The 21,629-nt window shown below is 47.6% G+C and overlaps 1 pseudogene; it reads right to left on the bottom strand.

Moving 5' to 3' along the window:
* Nucleotides 1-5,756: 5,756 nt before the first annotated feature.
* On the bottom strand, nucleotides 5,757-7,279 carry LOC144593428 (cold-inducible RNA-binding protein pseudogene; annotated as a pseudogene).
* Between the last annotated feature and the right edge of the window lie 14,350 nt (nucleotides 7,280-21,629).

Genomic DNA, 21,629 nt, shown 5'->3' on the forward strand with positions numbered 1-21,629 from the left:
CTGAGTGAAATGGTAGAAACTAACCTAGAATTTCTGCAACAGCAACGCATTGAACTGTATGCACTCAAATATGTCAGCCACAGCAGCCTGACCAATTAATTAATTGTAGAATAAATTAATTTTAGATACAGGGATATCGTTTAGTAGTGTACCTGAAGGATCCATGGATCTCCAATTGTCCAGTTCCAAAGTCAGTGTTTCATTCCCACACGCTGCCTGACCAATTTTATTTTCCACCTTTTCATTAAGAATTCTTCACTATCCTCTCCAGCAAGCATCATTGACAGCATTAAATCTCTTGGTTTCCAGCACTGGACATCTCTCCACCTCTTCCCCTTATCTGCAACTTAAAACAATCATTTTCTCAATCATCAATTCTGAAAAGTACCCGTGTGAATAATTTAGCCAAGCTGCTGCCTAATTGCTGACCCATGGACTGCAATTGATAAGGACAATACATTCTCCATATTAATTCTCAACACCAGTGCCCTATTAGGGCATGCTCTCAGCCTTGCTATACTGCCCACACACTCATGGCTGGCTGTTCAGCAAAATTATGTTCTAATCTAATTTGCAATTTTATAGATGCTATCATTCGTCATGGGATGGATCTCAAACAATGAGATGAAGTACAGGAAGGAAACAAGATCTTAGTAACATGGTGTCAAGGCAAACCTCGTTCAATGTCAGTAAAATAAAGGAACTGCTCAGTAAATTCAGGAAGTGGGTGGAGTACACACCTGGTACTGAAGTGAAGGTGTTCGAGAGCTTCCAGTTTGTAGAGGTAATGCAGGCATGGGAAATGTTTAATTTTAAGAAAAGCTTCAACTTTGGAAACAATTGAGAATGTTAAATGTCCAGCAAAGAGGCTATTTACAGAAGCTAGGTGTATGCCATTTTAATTGGCAAATGTAAAGTTAGATAATGAGTTTAAATGTCTTGGACATTAATAATGACCGCATACTCATGAGAACACCCAATAGTTACCTATTGGGCAGTCAAGTTTTTTTTACATTTTGCATTGATGGTGCGATAGATTAATTCAAACAGATAAAAAAAAGCAGAGCAGTAGGAAATGGGAATGAATGGAAATGGACAGATGACATTTTTGTCAGGACCCTTCTCCACCACTGTAGTAGGTTGATAGGTGGTAGAAAGTAGCGAGGGGAAGATTGGGATAAGAGCTGACAAGTGAAGGTGGAGGTGACGCAAATATCATGGGGCCGCAGCTGGCGTAACCTGATAAGACAGGCATGGAATGAAGCAGTGGAATTAGAGGGGTGGTGGATAAATGGGAACAGACTGCCCTCCTCCATTGCCCAAGTGAATACACACGCACACAAACTTGAAGCATACCAACCCAACAGCAGGAACACTGATCACAATTTTCACGTTAAACCCCCCCCCTCATCCTTTTGGTCTACGTGTCTTTTCACACACACCTCCCAATCCATCCCCCAATTCCTCTCCTCTTCCTCCTGCACATTCTATGCTCTTCTCCAATTTCCATCTAACCATCCCCCCCTCCATCTAGTTTTGTTTTAATCACCTTCTTTTCTTATCAGGTTACACGAAATGAGCTCGTCTTTTCCACTTACCTCCAACCCTTGGAACCATCAACTCTTCTCTCCCCCATCTGACTCTCTTGCCAATCAACACCTCCTTACCCCAAATCTACCCATCATTTGCCGGCTTTCACACTATCGCTTTCTATTCTTTCCTCTGCACCAGCCTTGAAAGATCCCACCCTGAAACATTGTATGTCCATTTCCTTCTGTAGATGCTGCCTGACCTGCAGAGTGCCTCCCGCGGTTTGTGTTTTGCTCCAGATCCGTCATTCTCAAGTCTCCAGATATTTCAAAGGAACAGAGAAGAAACAATCATAAACATCAAAAGAAAAAGTGCAGGAGTAAACTCAGTATGCTTGGAGAACATGGATAGGTGAAATTTCTGGTCAGGAGCCTTCAGACTGATTTTAGGGTTGAGGGGCAAATAAGGTTGGGAGAAAGGGCAGAAAACCTGGCAGATAATAGGTGAACACTGGTGTGGGAGAGTTGATAGGCATATGGTTGAACAAAGGCCATGAAAAAACAGGTACAACAGATTGAAGAGCTATAAATTGAGAGGAATGCAGGTAAATGGGGGGGGGGGGGGGGGGGGGAGAAATAGGTGCGAGTTCAAGTGGAGACGGGGAGGGAGTTGGAGGTTACCTAAAATGAGAGATTTCAACATTCATACCGTTGTTTTAAAAGCTACCCAAGAGGAAAACAAGGTGCTGTTCTCCCAGTTTGTTCATGCCCTCACTCTGGCATTCAGGCGGCCCAGGACAGAAAGGCCAGTATGGGAATTGGAAGAATTAAAATGGTAAGTGGGAGATCCAGTAGACCTTGGCAGAACAAGCCTAGGTGTTTGTTGAAATGGTCGCCAAATCCACACGGTCTCACTAATGTACCAACCACACTGGGAAAACCAGATAGTCAGTGGGTGGGAGGAGGTATAGGGACAGGGGCTACCTCTCCTGCAGTGGCAGAGGAATGTACCCGTGGGAGGGGTTGGGAATAGGTGAAATTTTGGATTGGGACTTCTCTTCAGCCTGATTGTTAGGAGGGGGCATGGACAATGCGTGGCGGGCAATAGGCGACCCCGGGCTAGGGAGGGATATGATAGGCAGATGTTGGACAAAGGCCAGAGATGAAAAGACAAGGCATGAGACAAAAGGATTGTAGTTGCGAATAGTAAAACCAGAGGAAGGAATGTATGTAGTGGGGATGAAAAGGAATTAGTTGCAAATTGTGACGCTAAAGGAAAGAGAAGTTGCCTGACCCACTGCATTACTCCAGTACTTTATTTTAGTAAACCAGCATCTGCAGTTCCTTGTTTCTACAACCATAATCATCAACCTCCCATTATCTCTTATCAATGTAGCTCATATTTAAATACCAGAACTTAATGTTATTCCCATCATATACTGTATTGTAACAAACTAAATGTATACAAATCTTGGAAATGGGATACATTTCAAAGAAATTCAAGAATCCAGTCTGAGGCAGAAAGATCAGTTCCACAATTATGTCAGTTCACATAACAATGGCCTGACAGTAGGCCCAAATGAGGGTGAAGAACAGCAAAGGTCATGTTAGTATCTGATTTGATAGTCAATCTTCCATTTTACTGCATGTACACAAGCTGTTATGGGGCAAGTAATGTTATTTCCACAGAATGGCTCAATGATGGCTCCCCCCAATATGGGAATATAACAACCTACTCCTGACAATCCATGGTATAATCACCAACAACACCTTCGAGGTCACCATCTTTAAGTTTTATTTTGTCACGGGCTTTCCTTTCAGAGCAGAGGTTGATACACTTCTATCATCCAGGAGCTCTGGATTTGGTGGTCCTTTCTTTTCTTCATGTAAACAGAACATTGAACCATTGTCTCAAATGGTTCACATTGATTAGACCAACTTACATTTAAATACAATAACAAAATTAATATCCTATTTGTTGTCCTTTGTCTGTTACTTCACTCGCCAAAGCATAGCAGAAATTCCTTCTTGTACAGACATAACTACTGAAGTAACTCAGCAGGTCAGGCCAAATCTCTGGAGAACATGGATAGGCAATGTTTAGGGTGGGGCTCTTCTAGATTGATTGTAAAGGCACGTGGTCGAAAGCTGGGAGTGGGGCAAAATGGGGCAAGTGATGGGTGGATACAGATAAGGAGTTTTTGATTGGCTGATGATTAGACAAAGGTCAGAAATGGAATCAACGGTTGAGATAAGGGTAGAGGATTATGAAGCCAGAAGAAATAAAGGTTTGGGGAGGGCAGGGAGAAACAGCTGCACATCCAGGCAGGGCACATGGAAGTGGCTCGAGATTAGTTACCCAAAATTGGAGAATTCAATGTTCACACTGCTGGGTTATAAGCTATCCAAGCAGAATATGAGGTGATGTATCCAGGTTTGCATGTGGCCTCACTCTGGCAATGGAGGAGACCCAGGACAGAAAGTTAGAGGAATGGGAAGGGAAGTTAAAATGGTTAGCAATTGGAAGATCCAGCAAGCAGTGACAGACCGAGCATGAATGTTCAGCAAAACGGTCACCTAGTATACAGTTGGTATAAAGGAGGCTACACAGGAACACTAAATGCAGTACGCGAGGTTAGAGGAGACGTGTATGAACCCGTCTCATCTGGAAAGGCTGATGGGGTCCCTGGATGAATGCGAGGGAGGAGTGACAGGTGTTACATCTGAGGTTGCAGAGGAAAGTAACTTGACATTGGGTGATTTGATTGGGACGGGATGAGTAAACCAGAGCTGTGGAGAGGTCACTTTGGAAAGTTGTGGGGATGGAAAGATGTGACTGGTAGTGGGATCGCGATGAAGGTGGGGGAAATGCCAGAATGTGTTGGATGTAGAGGCTGGTGCAGTGAAAGACAAGGACCAAGGGAAGTCTATTCTTGTTCTGTCCTTGAGGTGGAGGAAGAGAAGAGAAAAAGAGTGCAAGAGCATGACTGTGGCGCACAGAAGACACGGATGAGGTATCCATCTACAACAGTAGAATGTAAACCACATTTAATAATGGAATGGGATATCTTGGATGCCCTAGGATGGAAAGCCTCATTTTGGGAGCAGATGTGGCAGAGATATTCTGGGATTTATGGAGAATTCAGAGTAGGATACGGTGTATTTGCAAGAAGCAGGGTGGTGTAATCCTGATAACAGAATGAGTTTATAAGGCAGTAAGTTTGTAGATGTCAAACCAGTTGTTGGCTGACCCACCGAGTTACTCCAGCATTTTGTCATTTTTGTAAACCAGCACCTGCAGTTCCTTGTGTCTTCTCTTGTTTGGCTTGCTGAAAAAAAAGTTTTCCTAATTGCAATTCACTAAGTATCCCAATAGATAGAAGAGAATTGAAATCTTCCACCTCTACAAACCTAATATTTTTGCATGTCAAACATTTACATCGAAATTTATACCCCGACTTGTCAAACTGGGTGGATGTTCTTTGTATCCAAGATAGTCTTTTTTCCATCGTTAATTCCATAACTCCACTTTTCATTCCGCTGCTTTCATCATAAAAGCCCTTGTAACGAGGAAAGCAAGCTGCAAGTCCTGCTCCATTTCAAGACATGCTTTGGTAACAGCTTAAATATATCAGATCCAGAATCTACCTTTATTTACATATTCATTGTTACATTCTGCCAGATTCTTTAGCCTTTTATCTAATGTCCCGTGTCTGTTTTTCTAAGTTATGTAGCCTTTAATGAGGTCACATTTAATTCCTTGAAGCCAATGCCCACCCACTATTGAGGATACTAAAACTACATTAAGAACGCCGATTTAGCCCCCATTAAAAAAAATACCAAAACGGTCACAGGAAGAGATATTCTACAAGTATCAGAACATCTGCCTGGCAAAATAAATAAGTTGTTACTACATTACAAAGAGCAAGCAGAATGCCATTGTAAAAAGGGGAAAAAAGCATGTTAATTCCATATAAAGGAATGTAAAAATGGTTTCTACACAGGCTTTTGAAAAATACAATAAAAATTATACAAGTTCACTCCAAACTAATATCTAACACGTTTATTACCTTAGATTTGATAGATTTTGAGGGCCACTTTCAAACCTTCTGCAGTAATAGGAATCAAGTTATCAGGGTGAGACATGTTTATCAAGAAAAGACAATCTTCAGATTCATCTCCTTGGAGTGTTTCTAAATAGTTTGTAACAAAGACAAGTCACTAGAGTACCTGAAGCTATTTTATTGAGATACATCCACTGGCAAAGATTGGTCTCCCAAGTGGCAATTTGATGTCCAAAATGGACCATACTGGTCGATGAAAGTACAACAATGGTAAATGAAAATTTAAACGTATACAGTTTTCAATAAATGTTTCAAAATAAAAAGACCACGATCAGTTTGCTTTCCAAGAGGTCTGTGACAAGGTGTACGACAGAAGAGCTGCTCTGTAGTTGATTTTCTCATTATGTTTTAGAGATAAGTGACTCAGCACTCGGGTATACTGTTGGCAACAGACAAGGTTTCCCGCTCAAATGAATGATTTCTACGGGTTCCATTTTACTGGTCCAAAGGAATATATTTAAATGCATTAAAAGCTATAATGCGGGATGGCAAGTTATTTTTTAAAGTGTTCAATCTTCATTATGAGATAATTAAGTGAAGAAAATCGGTCGATCGATCAAAAGAAATTAGAGCGATCCGCATTAAGATCTTAAAGATGGCAATCGGACAAAGTGGTCAGGAAGTGGGAGTTAAAAAGGCTTTTCCGCCCGATTTCATTCTTTGCGCCGCATGGAATTGTGGAAAGAGCTCACCAGAAAGCGAAACGTTTCGACAAATTCCAAAAGAAGCTCACGGAAGGAGACTCGGGCAATTTAAATCGCCAACACATCGTCCCAATGACACAGAGGCTCCGTGGGTCGGGTAAAAAAAATTATCACAGAAAACCACATGGCAAGAGGGGCGCAAAGTCGAAAGCCCAACTTAAGGAAGACCCCAGAACAAACAACAGGTAACAAGATTAATCAAGACAATGGTCAAACTGGGTTTCTAGCATTTTAACATAACAGGCAAATCAAATTCATTCACAGCGGCTTTCTGCGACTCCAGGAGCCGCGCTGGGCGGCGTCGACGGGAATCCGGCACAAACGGTCGATTCTCGCCCTTCAGTCATAAGAGTCCCGGTAAGTGCGATTTTCGAAGCTGCTGTAATTGCCACTGCCCTGATTCCGATACCCACTCGAATAGCTGTCGCGCTGCTGCGGCTGTTCGTACCGACCGCCGCCGCCGCCGCCGCCTCCGCCGCCATAGTTGCTCCTCTCGTTATCCCAGTAGCTGCCCCTGCCGCTCCTGCGGCCGCCGTAACTGCCGCCTCGGGCGTAACCGCCGCGACTGCCTCCTGATTTCTTCTCGGCGTGGCCCACTCGGATCTGGCGGCCATCTATGGTTTTGCCGTTCATGGCCTGCAGCGCGTCTTTGGCATCCTCCGGGTTATCGTAAGTGATGAAGCCGAAACCACGCGATCCACCGGACTCTCGGTCCTTAATGACCCGCACCTCGGTGATCTGCCCGTACTTGGAAAACTGCTCTTCCAGGATCTGTTCGTTTGTGTCGACACTGAGGCCCCCGACAAACAACTTTCCCTCGTCCGTCATGTTAGCAGCGAGATGATCGTGTACCTCACTCGACGACAAGGAAGCTCAAAATGGCGTCCACTACTCCGCGCCGCGCCAGACAAAGAGGAAGAGAAAGCCGGAAGTTCCGTCACTTGAGGTCGCTGGGCAACCGCCCCCCCGGAAGCTCGCCCCTGCACTGCTTCTCAGGCGCCCCCTTTCATTCAGGGTGGTGGCGAGGTGCCTTGGAATCACGGTTAAAGACTCAAATCAGGACCAATGTCGGGTGAAAGGGAAATATATGTTCGTTTCAGACACGACCCATGTAAAATTCGTGCGTACTTTGATACATTTTTAATTTAATGTATTGAATCTGAGCATCCAAGGCAAATGGTTATACTCAAGGAGATTGGCAGATGTCTTTCAATTCTTCTAAGTGCTTTAGTATGAGAGTCACCCACAGGAGAAATCCTGTTATCATGAAGTACAAGATGGGGCACTCCAACCTGGAAAAGGTGAAACATCATCCCTACCTGGGAGTGGAACTTTGCAGTGATTTGAAATGGTCTACTCACATCAAACAAACAACCACCAAGGCTAACAGAATGTTGGGATTACTGAAGATAAATATTTACTATTGTAACAACAGAACGAAATCTATAGCCTACAAGACTGATAAGACCCAAACTTCACAATAGACAATAATTGCAGGAGTAGGCCATTTGGCCCTTCGAGCCAGCACCACCATTCAATGTGATCATGGCTGATCATTCTCAATCAGTACCCCGTTCCTGCCTTCTCCCCATACCCCCTGACTCTGCTATCCTTAAGAGCTCTATCTAGCTCTCTCTTGAAAGCATTCAGTGAATTGGCATCCACTGCCTTCTGAGGCAGAGAATTCCACAGATTTACAACTGAGTGAAAATGTTTTTCCTCATCTGTTCTAAATGGCCTATTCTGTAACTGTGGCCCCTGGTTCTTGACTCCCCCGACATTGGGAACATGTTTCCTGCCTCCAACATGTCCAACCCCTTAATAATCTTATATGTTTCAATAAGATCCCCTCTCATCCTTCTAAATTCCAGTGTATACAAGCCTAGTCGCTCCAGCCTTTTAACATACGACAGACCCGCCATTCTGGGAATTAACCCAGTGAACCTACGCTGCACGCCCTCAATAGCAAGAATATCCTTCCTCAAATTTGGAGACAAAAATGCGCACAGAATTCCAGGTGTGGTCTCATTAGGCTCTACAACTGCAGAAGGACCTCTTTGCTCCTATATTCAACTCTTCTTGTTATGAAGGCCAACATTCCATTGGCTTTCTTCACTGCCTGCTGTTCCTGTATGCTTCCTTTCAGTGACTGATGCACACCCAGCGGTAGAGTTGCTGCTTTACAGCGAATGCAGCGCCGGAGACTCAGGTTCGATCCTGACTACGGGTGCTGCACTGTAAGGAGTTTGTACGTTCTCCCCGTGACCTGCGTGGGTTTTCTCCGAGATCTTCGGTTTCCTCCCACACTCCAAAGACGTACAGGTATGTAGGTTAATTGGCTGGGTAAATGTAAAAATTGTCTCTAGTGGGTGTAGGATAGTGTTAATGTATGGGGATCGCTGGGCGGCATGAACTTGGTGGGCCGAAAAGGCCTGTTTCTGACTATGTGTATGATATGATATGATATGATGATACATCCCCTTTTCCTAATTTGACACCATTCAGATAATAATCTGCCTTCCTATTCTTACCACCAAAGTGGATAACCTCACACTTATCCACATTAAACTGCATCTGCCATGCATCCGCCCACTCACATAACCTGTCCCGGTCACCCTGTAACCTCATAGCATCTTCCTCACAGTTCACACTGCCACCCAGCTTTGTCTCATCTGCAAATTTGCTAATGTTACTTTTAATCCCTTCATCTAAGTCATTAATGTATATTGTAAATAGCTGCGGTCCCATCACCGAGCCTTGCGGTACGCCTCGAGTCACTGCCTGCCGTTCTGAAAGGGACCCGTTAATCCCTACTCTTTGTTTCCTGTCTGCCAACCAATTTTCTATCCATGTCAGCACCCTACCCCCAATACCATGTGCTCTAATCTTGCCCACTAATCTCCTATGTGGGACCTTATCAAAGGCTTTCTGAAAGTCCAGGTACACTACATCCACTGCCTCTCCCTTGACCATTTTCCTAGCTACATCCTCAAATAATTCCAGAAGATTAGTCAAGCATGATTTCCCCCTTTGTAAATTTTTTTTAATATCAAAAAATACTTTATTCAAGTAATAAATATCATTTACAAAACATCTTTTTTAAACAAACCCATCCGACATTTCCGGAGGTTACATATTCAATACAGGCATTTACTTAGACATTTACATACATTTACATACATATCCCTTATTTGGAGGGGCGTCTCTCTCCACCACACCCTGCCACCCCCCCCCCATGTCCAGCAGCGGAAGGACCCTAGACTGTGGTCCTCCCCCACAGGGCCTTGGCGTTGGCTGCACCGAGCTTCAGAGCGTCCCTCAGCACGTACTCCTGCAGTCTGCAGTGGGCCAGTCGGCAACATTCCTTGACGGACAGCTCGCTCCGCTGGGAGGTCAACAAGGATCGGGCAGACCAAAGAGCGTCTTTCACCGAGTTGATGACCTTCCAGCAGCACTCGATGTCAGTCTCGGAATGCGTCCCTGGGAACAGTCCGTAGAGCACAGAGTCCTCTGTGACGGAGCTGCTCAGAATGAATCGTGACAGGGACCCCTGCAGACCTCTCCAGACTCTCCTGGCAAATCCACACTCTTTGAAGAGGTGGGCCACCGTCTCCTCTTCGTAGCAGCCGTCCCGAGGGCAGCGTGCGCTGGTAGTGAGGTTCCGGCGGTGCAGGAAGGATCTGACTGGGAGGGCTCCCCTCACCGCCAGCCAAGCCAGGTCTTGGTGCTTGTTGGTGAGTACTGGCGATGAGGCATTTTGCCAGACAAGCTGGGCTGTCTGTTCTGGGAACCACGCCACAGGATCCATGGAGTCATTCCCCTGCAGTGCCTGCAGGACGTTCCGTGCTGACCACTGCCCGATGGACTTGTGGTCAAAGGTGTTTGTCCGGAAGAACCTGTCCACAAACGACAGATGGTTCGGCAATGTCCAGCTGACTGGCACATTGCGTGGCATCTGCGCCAGGCCCATCCTTCGCAACACCGGGGACAGGTAGAACCTCAGCAGGTAGTGGCATTTGGTGCCCACGTGCCTTGGCTCTATGCTCCGCCTGATGCAGCCACACACGAAAGTGGCCATCAGAATGAGGGCGACGTTGGGCACGTCTTTACCCCCGTTGTCTGCCGACTTGTGCATTGTGGCTCGTCGCACCCGGTCCATCGCCGACCCCCAGATGAAACGGAAGACGGCCCGGGTGATCCCCGTGGCGTAGGAGGGAGGGACGGGCCACACTTGCGCCAAGTACAGCAGCCCCGAGAGCACCTCACACCTGATGACCAGGTTTTTCCCCGTGATGGAGAGGGAGCGCTGCTTCCACAGCTCCAGCTTCTTCCCCACCCTGGCTATCCACTCCAGCCAATTTTTGTCACATGCCTCAGCCTTCCCGAACCAGATCCCCAGCACCTTCAGGAAGTCAGGCTTGATGGTGAAGGGGATGGAAGATCGGTCGGGCCAGTTGCCAAAGAGCATGGCCTCGCTCTTCCTGCGGTTTACCCTAGCCCCCGTGGCCAACTCAAACTGGTCGCAGACGCTGATCAGTCTGCGGACCGACCCTGGATCCGAGCAGAAGACGGCGACATCGTCCATGTACAGGGAGGCCTTGACCTGAGTGCCCCCACTGCCTGGCAATGTCACTCCTCTTATGCTCGCATCCTTCCTGATGGATTCGGCAAAGGGTTCAATGCAACAGACGAACAAGACAGGGGAAAGAGGGCAACCCTGCCTGACTCCAGACCTGACGGGGAAGCTGTCTGATTCCCACCCATTAATTTGGACTGCACTACAGATATCGGAGTAGAGCAGTTGTATCCACTTCCTGATTCCCTCCCCAAAGCCCATTTTGGAGAGCACGTCCCTCATGTACGTGTGCGATATCCTGTCGAAGGCCTTCTCCTGGTCCAAGCTGACCAGGCAGGCATCCACCCGTCTGTCCTGCACGTAGGCAATGGTATCTCTCAGCAGCACCAGGCTGTCTGAGATTTTCCTGCCAGGTACAGCACAGGTTTGGTCCGGGTGGATCACCTGTCCCAGAGCAGACTTGACCCGGTTGGCGATGGCCTTAGACAGGATCTTGTAGTCTACATTCAACAATGTGATGGGTCTCCAATTCCTTAAGTCATTCATCTCCCCCTTCTGCTTGTAGATCAGGGTGATGTTGCCCTTCCTCATAGAGTCTGACATGCTGCCGGCTAGAAGTATATCGTTGTACACTTCCAGCAGGTCCGGGCCCACCCAGTCCCACAGAGCCGAGTACAACTCTGCCGGTAAGCCATCGCCTCCGGGAGTTTTACTCGAGTCAAAGGAACGGATGGAGCCAGTCAGCTCCTCCAGGGTCAGTGGTTGGTCCAGACTCTCTCGCTTGCTGTCGTCCAAGACTTCCGTGATGGAGGACAGGAAGTTCTGGGAGGCAGTGCTGTCTGTGGTCTTTACATCGTACAGATCCTTATAAAAGGATCTGCAGATCTTGAGCATGTCTGACTGCGAGGATGTTACCGAGCCGTCCTCCTCCCTAAGGCTTTTGATCACAGAGCTCCCCCTGTGAACCTTATGGAAGAAGTAACGTGAGCACGTCTCATCCTGCTCAACATGGCGGACCCTGGACCGGAAGATGATCTTGGAGGATTCAGAGGTAAAGAGCCGAGCTTGCCGGCCCTTCAACTCTCTCAGTTCCTCCCTCACATCCACCCCTCTCCTCTGCAGAAGGAGTAGCTGCTGCAAATCTGTCTGGAGTTGACACAGTTCCCTCTTACTCTGTCTTGCTCTCTGAACACCTTTGGAGACGAAGAACTTCTTGATGTTCTCCTTTGTTGCCTCCCACCAGAGTGTCGGGGAGTCAAAGAGGGGCCTCACAGTTCTCTAACATGCGTAGTCCCTCTTTAGCTCCTTAACGTTCTCCGGGGTCAACAGCTCCACGTTTAGCTTCCACGTCCCTCTGCCCGCCTTCCGGTCCTCCTGTAGGTGACAGGTGGCCTGAAGGAGGCAGTGGTCAGAGAAGAACACCGGCGCGAGGTCGGTGTGTCTGACCGTGACGGCCCTCGATGTGAAGAGGAAGTCTATCCGGGACTGGGCTGAACCGTTCGGTCCTGACCAGGTGAACCGTGGCTGGACTCCGCCTGCAGGGTCACTGAAGGCGTCGCGCAGCTTTGCATCTTTGACCGTTTCCACCAGGAGTTTGGAGGTGCCGTCCAGTCTGTGGTTCGCACTGCCGGATCGTCCAGCCGCATCGATGATGCAGTTGAAGTCACCGGCCAGAACGAGCGGTCTAGACGTGGCCAGCAGCGGTGGGAGCTGCTGGAGGACGGCCACCCGCTCGCTCCACCTGGGTGAGGCATACACATTAATCAGCCGGAGCGGAGAACCACGGTACATTACATCCACCACCAAGAGACGCCCCCCCACCACCTCCCTTACCTCAGTGATGGTGAAGCCCCCTCCCCGCAGCAAGATCCCCAGACCGGACGCACGACAATCATTTCCCCCGACCATACCGACAGTCCGTGGGGCCACCATTGCGACCACCTCCGATAGCAGCGAAGGTGTGGCAGCCCGCACTCCTGTAAAAAAGTCACATCCGCCTTTACCTTGGCCAGGTACTGCAAGGCGGATACACATCGCGCAGTGCTCTTCACACTGCGCACGTTTAAGGATGCCAGTTTCAGCTCCATTGTCCTTTAGTGTCCCAGGCGATCCTCCCGCATGCCAATCATCTGGCTGAGTTCCTGCACATTTTTGTCGCACAGGTAGTGGTACAGGTTGGTGGCTTCCTCAGCACAGGGTGTATTTTCTGGCGAGGCCACTGCGCTGCTCCCAGTTTCCTGGAGCTGGGGCCCATTGGCCACTGCACTGCTCCCGGTCTCCCGGAGCTGGGGCCCATTCGCCGCTGCACTGCTCCCGGTCTCCCGGAGCTGGGGTCCATTGGCCGTTGTGCCGCTCCCGGTCTCCCGCAGCAGGGGCCCATTGGCCGTTGTGCCGCTCACGGTCTCCCGGAGCAGGGGCCCATTGGCCGTTGTGCCGCTCACGGTCTCCTGGGGCTGGGGCCCATTGGCACTGCTCCCAGTCTCCTGGGGCTGGGGGGCAACAGACACGTTCTTTCTCTTACCTTCCTCCTCCCCCGTTTTCTTCCTCTGCCTCTGCCTCCGTTGTCGGCTCTTCCTGGTCGTCTCATCCTCCGATGCGGAGAGGCTGCTGGCCTCGTCCTGGGAGAGGACTCTTTTTTGGGACTTGCTTGCCCCCTCCGCCTTTTTCTCCGTGCGCACAGCCTTCAATGTTTTCCTCGATTTTACCAACTGCCATTCCTCCTCATCCTGTTCCCCCTCTTCCATCGACTCACCCTCGTGGGCGGGGGCCTGGGGGGCTCTGTCCTGCGGTTGGGGGCTCCTGGTGGTCGCGTTGTCATCGCCCCTGCTCTCCTTTCCTTTTTGGGCTTTTTCCGTGGTAGGCGTCTCGTCCACCCTGGGTGTGCTGGCAGCGGCCCCTCTTATCGCCTGTGCATAAGTGCTAGCTCTTTTAGGGCAGGCCCTGTAAAGGTGGCCTGCCTCCCCACACAGGTTGCAGCTCTTACTCTCTTTACAATCCCTTGTCTCGTGGCCTTCTAACTTGCAGTTTCTGCAGACGACTGTCCTGCATTCTGCCGCCACGTGCCCAGGTTTGTTGCATTTCCTGCACACCCTGGGCTGCCCCGCGTACGTCATGTAACCCCGGTTCCCTCCGATAGCGAACACCGAGGGAGGGTGGATGATGAATCCCTTCCCGTCCACCCTCAGCTTCACCTTCACTTGCCTCTTGCTCGTCCAGATCCCGAACAAGTCCTTTATGTCCACGCAGTTCCCGGCCCCTTCGACGTAGCGCGCAAGGAAGGTGAGGACATCCACGACGGCACATGTGGGTTAAACATGTGCACCGTGATCATTCGTTCCCTCTGGGTGGGGAGGGTGAAGAGCGGCTGCACCTTCAGGAGCGACAGCGGGGCTTCATCCCCCTTCTCCCGGAAGTCCTGCAGCAACTTCTGCCATCCCGCCGGGTTCTGGAAGGTAACGTCGAAATATCCGTTACCTGGGAAGTCCTGGAGGCAGAAGATGTCCCCGCCCTTGAATCCACAGGCCTCCAGCAGCACCTTCTTGATGAAGAGATCCCTTGAGAAAGGGTTCCCCTCCTTGAGGTCCTTCACCGATACACGCAGGGTATTTCGGATACCCTGCCCTCCAGCTCCACTTGCTGCTGCCATCCCACCTGGATAAGGGTGGTTGGTTACCCAACCAGCATGGATCCACCCCTAAACCAGACACGTGCTCCTGACCTCCGCTCCTCGTCGATGATCCAATGCAAATACTGCTCTTGTACTGTTCTTATAAGAACATTAGATTGTGCCAGAACAGATACTACACTTGATCTTAGCCAAAAGGCCATGCCGGCTCGGAACGATCCTGTGACAGCTATCCAAATGCGCCGCAATTTCTTCTTTTATAATTGACTGCAGCACCTTCCCCATCACTGATGTCAGGCTAACTGGTCTATAATTTCCAATTTCTTCTCTCCCTCCTTTCTTAAAAAGCGGGATAACATTAGCTACCCTCCAATCCACAGGAACTGATCCTGAATTTATAGAACATTGGAAAATGATCACCATTGCGTCTACGGTTTCTAGAGCCACCTGTAAGGGCTAACATTACAAATGCAGCTATGTGGGTTTTATTGCAGGAGTGTAAAAGCTCCAGCTCGGATTATTCCTGGCGCATCCTGTTGTCAGCATGGAAGCGTGGTTTATGGCTGATCCATCTTCTGATATCAACAGTATAAGAAAATAACTGCAGATGCTGGTACAAATCGATTTATTCACAAAATGCTGGAGTAACTCAGCAGGTCAGGCAGCATCTCGGGAGAGAAGGAATGGGTGACGTTTCGGGTCGAGACCCTTCTTCTGATATCAGCAACCGGCCTCAAAGCTTTGAAGTGTTAAGAAGAACATCTTGCCATATGGACTGCTCTTTGTTCCCAAGAAAGAATAGGTCACGATGGACACGACGGACACGACGGACACGGAGGTCCCGAAAGACACATAAAGATTTATAGGACATTGTAAACTTGTCATATAAGGCAGCGATGGAAAAATACTGGCACATGTATTTAGGGTATAAAAGGTGTGTAAATGTAAGCTTTCAGAGAGAGAGGCTACCCTGGCTGCCTGAGCATTTCTGAACGCTCCGGTGCCTAGGCTCTCTCCCACCTGGGTGAGTAGAATAAAGAGGTTAAACGATTTTGGTTGTCTGACTATTCTGTTAATAGGTCACGAACTACAACATTTGGCGTAGTCGGCAGGATCTCTTTGGCACCGTCAACCACGAACGACTAAGAGGCAGCGGTGACTGAAACACGTCCGCAGGGGACAGAGTGCACTTCTCGACCGTTGTTTGAGACCCCGGACGTTGACGTCTTTCAGACACTGAAGTCCCTCGTTTGGGGTTGATTTCGTGTCCAACTGAGATTCACAGACGAAAGGATAAGGATAAGGACAGGGATAAGAATAAGGATTTGGAAGGTAAGGGGCAGTCACTCTTGTTGACATTGTCTTGGTCTGGGTAAATTGATCGTTTGGTAAAATTTATTGGTAACATAATTTCGGATAATTGGATGTCAGACATGTGAGACGGACTTTGGATAAGAGTGATGGCGGTGCCCCAGTACAACACACGTGTTATTTATCTACTTCGTTAATGAAAAGGTTGGGAAACGAAGTCTGGCCAGTGGGAGGTACATAGAATGTAGAGCCTATCAAAGAATGGAAAGAGGGGGCGCAGAAGCATCAGCGCCGAGGGAGCGAAGTTGGAGGGAAAATGCAAGTAGTAGAGGGATATCAGTGTGTGATAGGTTGGGAATACCGAAAACATGCAATATTCTGCAAGCAGAATTTAAGGTGTATGATCTAAGACTTGACCGTGCCACCCGAGCTCGAGGTGAATTTAAAACCGGTACCAAAGGGATATATCCTGCCCAACAACAACAAAAGTCAGAATCCGAACCACTGGAGTCTATAGAGGCTTTATTAGGTAATCAGGAGTCCGAGGGTGACGAGGAACCCTGGACACGTCCGATCCCCACAGCCCCACAGGTAGAGCCACCGGCTGCGGTGGTGCCAGTCCCGGTCCTACCCTCCCCGCCAGGATATTCGGGACTACCCCCCGATTATGAGGCAGCATCGGGGAACATGGATGGGTCCCAGACAACCGTTGGTGAAAGGGTTAAGTTGCGCCACGAACAAGAATCCGCACGATCGGCGCTAGAGATTGAGGATACTGCCCACCCTAACCTTTTTCAGTACACCTCATTCTCTCCAGCAGGTTGAATTATTTGCCCTCACTCGGGCCTGCCACCTTTGCGCTGACCAACGTGCTAATATTTACACCGGCTCACGATATGCCTTTTGGGGTTGCACATGATTTTGGTAACCTGTGGCAGCACAGGGGCTTTTTAACTACAGCAGGCACTCCTATTAAAAATGCCCTGTTTGTCCGAAATCTACTGGTGGGTTTAACACTCCCGAAAACCTTGGCTGTCATTAAATGTAATTCGCATACATCTGCCAAGGATCCCATTTCTTTCGGGACTGCATTGTCTGACACATTGGTACGCACAGAGGCCCTGGCCCCTACCATTTTAGTTTCTTCAGGTGAACAACATCAGTTTTCTGCAACTACCGCTATGCCCAGTGTTTCGGAACTCTGCCAGCTTCAGGGGGACGCCCCCGAGGCTGAGAGACACCAGTGGAGCCAGGATGGGTGTTCCCCTCGCGAATCTGACTCGCTTTGGGTTACTGCCTCTGGCAAAGTTTGTGTCCCTAACGAGCTTTTACCTGTTTTGTTGCATTATGTGCACTCTCTTACCTATACTGGTAAGAGGGGAATGTTGGATGTAATAAATGCTACATGGTATCACCCCAAAATACATTGGGGTTACAAATTGATTTTATTGAATTGCCACATGTACATAGTTAGTTATAAGTATTGCTTAGTTATTGTTGATGTGTTTAGCTGATGGATTGAAGCCGAAGGTCTCGATAGGACTTTGACATTCAGACTGAAATCTCAAACTATATAATGCTTAGCATTGTAAAATAATGTTCATTTTGCTATTGTTACTCCCGCTATTAGGGGAAGTGCACTCTAGATCTATATGGGATTGTGGTCAATCTGTATTTCCTTCATGACATTTATGTAAAGACGACCAGATGATATGCAGAGGAGGCAATGGCACAATACCCTGGAAGGCAGAAAGAATAGGACCCTGCTCAGGATGGTTTAATAAGACCAGAGCTAAACAATTGAGAGACCAAGCCTATTGGGTTGTACCCTGCGGACACGCTTTGTGCCAGTTTAATTTCCAATGCCTGACAGATGAATTTAGTTTTCCATGTAAGAAGCAGCAGCCATATCAGGGCCGGGCTAGATCAGGGTTACATCAGCCGTCCCTATGAGAAGAGACTCTTGCAGTAGAACGCAGGAGAGCTTTACATGTCCAGCCAACACAGCATGCGCAGTAGGGAAGTATGAAGTACAATGCCTTGAGGGGTGCGGAGGGTATGTAGCAAAAGGACAACTAATGGTTATTACACATAACCAAGGGAAGGTCAATTTGAGCACTAAATGGAATGTAAGCATGACTTGTGAAAGAGGAGATGGAACCGCATGGTTGAGTAATCAAACTGTGTTAAGGGAATGGAGCAGAAAGGGCTGGAACGGCTGGGGGCAAGTAGCAGCACTTACATTCTGAAGAAAGATGATTGGCTGGCGTGTACCAATGCTACCCAGATAGAAGGAAGGCACCCCCTTGTAATAATTTGGTCAGTACGAGAGACTACCCAGGAAGAATCCAATGTAGGACATTTAAAGCGAATGTATACAACTTGTACCCCAGTGGTTAGATCCCCGAATGTGTTAAATTTGACCGTCAGGATAGAATATGAATCCAGGAAGCAGAGTGAATGTAACGTTGCTGAAATTACAATGGAGGTGTTGGAACTGGAATAGGAATGTTAAATTCCTTCGATTTAGAGACCCTACAAAATAAGATACGGATAGTAGGAGGATTGATGGGAGAAGGAATAAGACTACGGAATGCTTGGGATAGAGGATTACAAGAAACGCAATTTTCAGGATGGTTATCTGATGTAATGACTTGGAGACAGAATGAAGAGGTAGAAAAAGAACTGGAAAGGGTAATGCAGAATCAAACGGAGTTAAATTCGAGTTACACCCACTGTATGATGAAAGAAATAGTGCCGAGGTTTGGACCACTGTGTACATTGAGCACTTTGGACAATGGACCCCATTTTAGAAACATAGAAAATAGGTGCAGGAGTATGCCATTCGGCCCTTCGAGCCTGCACCGCCATTCAATATGATCATGGCTGATCATCCAACTCAGTATCCCGTACCTGCCTTCTCCCCATACCCCCTGATCCCTTTAGCCACAAGGCCCACATCTAACTCCCTCTTAAATATAGCCAATGAACTGGCCTCAACTACCTTCTGTGGCAGAGAATTCCACAGATTCACCACTCTGTGTGAAAAAAAACTTTCTCATCTCGGTCCTAAAAGACTTCCCCCTTATCCTTAAACTGTGACCCCTTGTTCTGGACTTCCCCAACATCGGGAACAATCTCCCTGCATCTAGCCTGTCCAACCCCTTAAGAATTTTGTAAGTTTCTATAAGATTCGCCCTCAATCTTCTAAATTCCAGCGAGTCCAAGCCATGTCTATCCAGTCTTTCTTCATATGAAAGTCCTGCCATCCCAGGAATCAATCTTTTGAACCTTCTCTGTACTCCCTCTATGGCAAGAATGTCTTTCCTCAGATTAGGAGACCAAAACTGTATGCAATACTCCAGGTGTGGTCTCACCAATGCCCTGTACAACTGCAGCAGAACCTCCCTGCTCCTATACTCAAATCCCCTCGCTATGAATGCCAACATACCATTCGCTTTCTTTGCTGCCTGCTGCACCTGCATGCCTACTTTCAATGACTGGTGTACCACGACACCCAGGTCTCGTTGCATCTCCCCTTCTCCTAATCGGCCACCATTCAGATAATAGTCTGCTTTCCTGTTCTTGCCACCAAAGTAGATAACCTCACATTTATCCACATTATACTGCATCTGCCATGCCTTTGCCCACTCACCTAACCTATCCAAGTCACGTTGCAGCCTCCTAGCATCCTCCTCACAGCTAACACTGCCCCCCAGCTTCGTGTCATCCGCAAACTTGGAGATGTTGCATTCAATTCCCTCGTCCAAACCATTAATATATATTGTAAATAGCTGGGGTCCCAGCACTGAGCCTTGCGGTACCCCACTAGTCACTGCCTGCCATTCTGAAAAGGACCCGTTTATTCCTACTCTTTGCTTCCTGTCTGCCAGCCAGTTCTCTATCCACATCAATACTGAACCCACAATACCGTGTGCTTTAAGTTTGCATACTAATCTCTTATGTGGGACCTTGTCGAAAGCCTTCTGGAAGTCCAGATATAACTAATCCACTGGTTCTCCCTTATCCAATCTACTAGTTACATCCTCGAAAAATTCTATAAGATTCGTCAGACATGATTTACCTTTCATAAATCCATGCTGACTTTGTCCAATGATTTCACCACTTTCCAAATGTGCTGCTATCCCATCTTTAATAACTGACTAGCATTTTCCCCACTACCGATGTTAGACTAACTGGTCTGTAATTCCCTGTTTTCTCTCTCCCTCTCTTTTTGAAAAGTGGGGTTTTACAGCCAAAGTTAATGAGGAAATGTGCAAACAGTTAAATATCCGCCAGCAGTTCCACTGCGAACACCATCCACAGGCTGCAGGTATAGTGGAACGAGCAAATGGCACACTAAAAAATAAATTGGCCTTGTACTTTGGAAAAATTGGAGGTTACATGGGAATTTTGTTTTTGTCTTACAGTCCAGGTCTTTTAAAATTCATGTTACAAGTTGACAAAGCTTTTAATCAGGCATAGCAACTTCATGGTGAACTATTTTATGGATAACACCTTTCCTTACTCCTATTCCGTGCATGCTTTACTATTGACTTATTTACTGCCTAGTATTGAGAGCGATAACCATTTACTCGGAGGGTGAGCTGGTGCTTTAGAACACCAGGTCGGCATGTGACAAAGCCGATGTTGTCACCCAAGGATTATGAATGCCAGTTTTTGCAGGAACAAAAACGGTTGATAGCAGCTGTTTTACACACCTCCAGTATTTTTGCTGTTCCACGTGTTCAGGATGTGCATGCAATAATTCAGCATTTCTCATTGAGATACCCCTTCATACAGGGATATAACAAAGAAGGAAACTTGAGCACAAGACTGCTGGACTAGTGTAAATGGTCTACAAGAACTGGGACTCTGTACCTTTGGCTTCACATTTCAACATTTGCCTTTTAACTGGATGAATTGAATATTTGAGAATGAATTGAAGATTACAATTGTGCTGGAATTGTGGACCCTTCCCATTTTGTGCTAGCTTAGTTGAGAAATTAGCCTTTGAAACGTCAGTGGGTACATAAGATATTTAAAAGAGGGGGATATGAGGGGGTGAGGACCACATTTAATGCCTGAGGACCACATTTAGAAAACCTCTATGCATATCACCCCTCACCCTACTACAGGATTAAACCCAGCTGAGGTATTATACGGGAAACCACTCCGAACCCCTTGAGGGGGCAGAGGAAAAGGGGTGCATCAACCTCCATGAACTGCACGACCTGGATGAGCGTTTAATTGAATATATGAAATTATTAACCCAATTTTTATCAGCCTAGCATTCTCAGGTCCGAGACGCCCAGAAACCACGGGACAATCGTTTCCTCTCTTTATATCAGACATACACTTCACAGGTGGAACGGTCTGTCTGTTGGGTGTGCGCCCCAGGTTCCAACACATGGTAAAAGCATGATGCCTCTTTGCCCGGTCCCCTTCACTCCGAATGAGGTCAGGTCTGCCCGGTTCTTTTTGAATCATTCACAGAGCCCTGGCCCCAATAATTGGTGTATGGATTATGACAACCAATCAGATGACTGTCGATGTCAATGTTTTAATGGGTGGTCCTTGAGACCCTATCTTAATCAAACACACGAGAATTGGCCCTGGATACAAGTTAATTCTCCTCATGACTCTCCAGAAACACCAATAAATACAACCTGTTTCTGTAGAATGGGATCTAGACCAAATGAAGCTGGTCTGTCTGTGGGATTCAGCACATGCACCCATATCAGTACTGCAGGTCCCCCA

Source organism: Rhinoraja longicauda, chromosome 5 (genome assembly GCF_053455715.1).
Source record: "Rhinoraja longicauda isolate Sanriku21f chromosome 5, sRhiLon1.1, whole genome shotgun sequence".
Taxonomy (NCBI): Eukaryota; Metazoa; Chordata; class Chondrichthyes; order Rajiformes; family Arhynchobatidae; genus Rhinoraja; species Rhinoraja longicauda.